The sequence below is a fragment of the Sinohyriopsis cumingii genome, chromosome 5 (assembly GCF_028554795.1).
Source record: "Sinohyriopsis cumingii isolate HCF-2022 chromosome 5, ASM2855479v2, whole genome shotgun sequence".
NCBI lineage: Eukaryota > Metazoa > Mollusca > Bivalvia > Unionida > Unionidae > Sinohyriopsis > Sinohyriopsis cumingii.
The window spans coordinates 116450105-116455913 of record NC_142965.1 but is presented as its reverse complement, the minus strand read 5'-3'; positions in this window follow the sequence as shown (position 1 = coordinate 116455913).

Here is a 5809-nt window from a genome sequence, read left to right as displayed (position 1 = left end):
GTTTCAATCAACAAACCACCAATATAATAAATAACATCAACACATTTTTTCTTGAAATAACACATTTTTGACACAGTTGAAAACGTCGTCAAGTCAAGTTAGACTTCCACTGATGGAGGTCATTTGACCATTGATGTACACTACGTTTCCTAGCTAAAGACAACATATGTCAATACTAGTCACAAAACCCTAAATCTACTTTTTCATCGTTTCTAAAAGAGTAACGATCAAAATAAGTCACTCAGTGTTCTAACGGATATCCAAGACGGTGTTGATGAAGAAAATACACACTATATTGTCCACACAACATTGAATATGTGCCTTGTAATGATCTCATTGACCTATTGGTACGCCTTTGTCTATACCTCGTCTCAGTAAATCTCGACGTCTTTTGTGCTATTTTGGGTGTTTTTTAAGCGGTCACGTAAAGGAGTTTGTGACCTCAGCTACAATGGACTCGAATTTACCCAGATTGCTAACCATCTCTATCTGGTTCTCTAATATGGCGCAATTATCAAAAGCCTCAAGTTAATAAATACTTCGACCTTGCATGGATCTGATTTCGATGCCGAAGCGCTAATGAAGAGACCAAAAAATGGTACTTTGGTTTCGTCTATCATACATTTGTTTTGGTTGAAACGCATTCCTTTAGAACGTGCACGTTCAAGTGCTTTCGTAAACATGCGGTCATGCTCATGTCCTTACACCAATATGTCGTCGGAAATGCATGTCACATTTGATAAACAGTCACAAGGTTTATCAGTTTTCATTTGAAAAATATCCTGCGAGCTTTTATTACCAAATTGTAACCTAAGTTATCGGTGCCACCCGAATGGAGTAATGAATGTCGTGAGGAATGACGACTCTTCATCTACTTTGACATTTCATGTTTTATTTTGAAAAATATCCTGTGAGTTTTTAATACCAAAGTGTAACCAATAATTTGGTTAGGTCTTTGGTCTGCATTAGGAGTCTTCGCTGCATTTCTCCTGTCATCTATTGAGTAAACAATATTCAGATAGTCTTTAGCGCGGTCAGTGAGAATTCTTTCTTGTTTTCTTATCCCGTTGTTCTTCTTTTATTCTGGCCCAGTAGTTAATTTGAAGATCGTGTTGCAAATATATTTAACTGAGGAGATAATTGGCAATGGTTCTCAGAGAATGAAGTCTCTCTTCCTGCTTTCCTGTAACTAATTGCTGAAGCGATTTGACAATCTAAGGTCAATCAGCTTGCTTCCATTTTGAGGCCGGTTTTTGGATGTGATTGTCACTCTCACAGTTGTTTTATGCCCACGTAATTGCAATTTTGCCGTTGTTAACCTGGTCAGTGACGTACTCTTTGAGCACTGTGTACAATATTGTATGAAAGTTTCTTTTTCTTGGCATGCGAGTCTTTGACATCGATGACATACCATTATTGGTGGGTAGAGACGTATACTTTTGTACAAGACCATTTGAGCCAAACACTTTATCAAGCACTTCTTGGCGATCTTTTAACGGAAAACCAGCTATATAGTCCGTGTGTATGTTTGCACTTTGCTTTAGATGATGAGTACAGCGAAAGTATGTGCTGCCAGGCAAACAGTGCTTAATAGCAACTTTGAATACAAATTTCTCATTGGTTCCGATTGTCATTAACTCGAGCTGGCTATCTCTCAAGTTGTCAGCGACGTCATGGAGGAATGCAGAATAAGCCTTGGTGCTGAGGTTAGTATGCATTAAAGTTGGGGTGACCACAATCGAACAAAAAACCGCATGTGGAAGAGACTTATCCGCGCTAATACCAACCGGTATTTTGAATTTTAGAAAGAGATCGTAAACCAGTAAAATACTTCTGGTACAGAACTTACATTGTTTTGCTTACCTCTTCGGCGGGTTAGTTGTTAGAGCGTCCGCCTTGGATGCTGGAATTGGCGAGTTAGAACCCGGACGAAGTCTACCAAAGACTTATAAAATTGGTAATAACAACTGCCTCGCTAGGCGCTCAGCATTAAGAGGTTTGTGTTAACACTGGTCGGCCTGGTGTCAGGATAATGTGACTGGATGGGACATCATGCTACATGTCTGCGGCATGATGCCTCAGTGCTAGACATCATTATAAACTGTTATATTGCAGGTATCGAAGCGATATGACTACATTTTTTATAATGATACGTAAACAAATCCAAATATCACACACACACACACACACACACACACACACACACACACGCCCACACACACACACACACACACACACACACACACACACACATTTGTTCTGCATAAAATGTAGTCCATAATCCCAATTTATATACTACTATCTACAACCGTCTTATTACCGAAGAGATAGAGTGACATCGTTTGCCTCTGGCAATATTAAAAATCTTGCTCTGTTGATTCGTCATGTCAAAAGTCATCTTGTCCCATACATACATGAGTTTTTCTTTCAGTCTCTGATTTTTCGTTCCTAAAACAATCGTCAACATCGTTGAAATTGCAGTCTTTTCCTTTCAGACGAAGATGCGTGACGTACGAGTCTATTGATTCAGATCCTTGAACCTCGTTGGAAAACGGTATCTTGCGAATATTGGATTCCGTTTAGGCATTGGCCTTAAACCTATCAAAATATTTCACAAATTTCTTAGAAACTTCCTCTGCAATTTCACTCCATGTCCCTTTTCGCCAACCCAAAATACAACTTACGACAATGTCTCGGCATTTACTAAACCTTCAGAGGTTCACTGAATATCATCTTCACGTGTAGTTGGAATTGTTTTCTTTGCTCCGGGAGATTTAAAGTTTCACAGTCCATGACTGGCCATGGAATATCAATTAAATCATTCTCACAAGTATAAGGAAGTATACAATTATTAAAACGGCAAATTCCACATTTCGTACCACGTAATATTTGTTCATTGTCTTCTGGTTGAATCTTAAATGATAACACCTAACAAAGACCTGTTGTTTCGATTACTTTATTCTCACTACTGACAAAAACCGCATTTCGATATAGAATTTTTGAGCATACATATACGGTATATGAATACATAGTCTATTTCAAATAATGTAACATACTTTATTTAAATATTACTACAGCTAAGGTCAATCTAATGCATATGTATGTTGTAACATTAAGTATAAATAAATGTCATTGTTCAAGAATTATGTATGAATACAATAATATTTCCAGAGAAACAAATTAATCTTTTAGAGTTCAAATAATCTGGAGAAAAATGAACTTGTAACTCAAAAGTTAATTTCTGGTCACAACAGAAGAAAACAAATTGACATCAAATGTAACTGTGATATCATTTGTAGCAACATAATGTTAATACCGTATATTTACACACATAAGTGGCCACGTAAGAATGTTTCACATCATTTATGGACTCTGGTGAAATCTCTTTGATTTGCTTTCTTTGATTTGATTTCTAGCGATGTCAACAGAATTACACCAAAACCGGGTCCGGTGAGAATTTACATGGCAAATAAATACTCAAGAAGTGTCCAGCGGTTTACTTTGACAAGAATCAATTTGCGTGTGTGTATCAACCTTTTGAAACACCCGTGAGTGTTTTTATAAAGCTTTTGTAACACCTGTGCGTGTGTGTGTGTCAATCTTTTAAAACACCTGTACGTGTGTGTATCACGCTTGTAAAACACGTCCGTGTTTGTATCTCGCTTTTGAAACACCTGTGCGTGTATGTATAGCACTTTTGAAACACATGTGAGTGTAGCTCGCTTTTGAAACACATGTGCGTGTATGTATAGAACTTTTGAAACACCTGTGCGTGTATGTATAACACTTCTGAAACACACGTGAGTGTGTAGCACGCTTTTGAAACACCTGGATAGAGGCCAAAACGTCGAAACAGGCTTGCATACTTCCTCCCATGACTTCATTATTTTAAACCCGGTTAATCCTTTCTCTCGAGCATCTCGTTACGCAGTTGGTGGTCGACATGTAAATCAAAACACGAATAGTAGGAGGACCTTGTGCTCCAGTGATCTTTCTAATAAGACTGTTGTTGTATGGTTCGATTGGTCGAATGAGGATGATTGACGTGCCAGTGGAAAACTTGCAGTGTTATTTTCAAATTCATAATTGACCAGCATTATTAAAATCAGTAATCAAATAACGACGCTAAGGCTGGTAGTATTGTATCGAGAAGCAGCTTACGAAAACTAATAAGCAATATACGAAATAATTATGGGGTCAAACTTAAACTATCTCCGACAAAGTTAACTGGAATTGTCCATGTGTTGCTAACCTAAATGAAACTAATTCAGCTCAGCGCGGCCAAAGAAAAGAACACCTCACAGACGTTTAATTTATCAAAGACGAAAGTGACGCAAATGCGAAAATCCAGTGGAATACTTATATTTCTTGCAGCAGTTCTAGCTTAGTACTGCTGTTGATTCCATGACATCATCATTTGTTGGTTTGTCAGCTGATATGTCTATGACTGTTGTCTCTCTAGTCTGGACTGAATCTCTTGTGACAACAGAGATACTGAATGTACCATAAACACTGCTCTTGGATGGTCTGCATATTGATCGATATGTGTAGATTCTGCTCACACACTGGGGGGGGGGGGGGGCCTCCCAAAAATGTCATTGACATGTATATTTATATTCTACCGTAAGGATTTCTTTACTTAAAGCTTTCTATTTTAGTAATTTAGTAATGTAAATGCTTAATGCAGTCCTGGTAATAGCAAGGACAGAAACGTACGACAAGAACAATATGACAATTATATTATTCAAAGAAATATATGGTTTTATATTTTGTATGCAAAATGTTGATTGCTTGTACAACAAATCACAAAGATTGTTTCTGCATGGATCAACCACCTCCCTACATAGAAAATTCCATACAGTGGATACAATTAACAATCTGCTCATTTAGAATATCGTTTACATAGTTCTCATTTTCCTCGTACATACAAAGGCAATATCAGTGCCTTCTTTAATCATGTTGACCGTAATATGTCTGAGAAATCCCTATACTAAATATGAACTGCTTTGAGGATTTACAAAGGCACGTTTAAACACCGCTAAGAATAAGCAATAATGGACACTGAGAAGAATACGGAAATTGTGAGAAGAAGGTCATTCAATTTTCCTTCTAAAAGTTATAAAAATAACCGAATAATCTTGAGAATCATTAGCAAAAACGATATACCTTTAAAAAGATTGTTTTAAAGTGAATTCTATTTGATCAAACGCTGAATTTCAAGTAAGCTTTATAAAGAGCATTGTCTACATATTCAACACCTAAAAATCATCATTGAGCAAAATATATCGTGACTGTTATTCTGAACGAAATTTGGAACCCAAATATTATTGTAGCATACCTGTATTACAAACTTATTGTTGTCATAAGCTACATGCATCACAAGCATGTGTATGCTGCTTTGCAATTATAACTCTGGAACACTCGACACAGTGGTCAGTACCCATTGATGCTGATATATGCATTAATACCTTATGTGTATAGTACAAAAAGAAACGACACTGTTATATATTGAGTTTTATGAAGCCATACAAAAGCAAAGATAATCATATATAATAAAAATTCCTAAAGCGAAACCGACATTATTGGATGGGCTAAACATGACAGCTAATTAAAATTAAAATTTGTATGAACCAGATCTGTACTAGGCTGACTCCGGAATGGTCGAGTGTTTTTTAAGGGCTGAGATATCCAGTCACGATAATTTCATCGTTTTTGTTCCGGCAATTCTCTTTATTCCGGTAAATCAAGGGCCCAAACAACTCTTAGTGTTAGAAAGAAGAGTAAAATAAGTCATCAAACGCTTTTATTA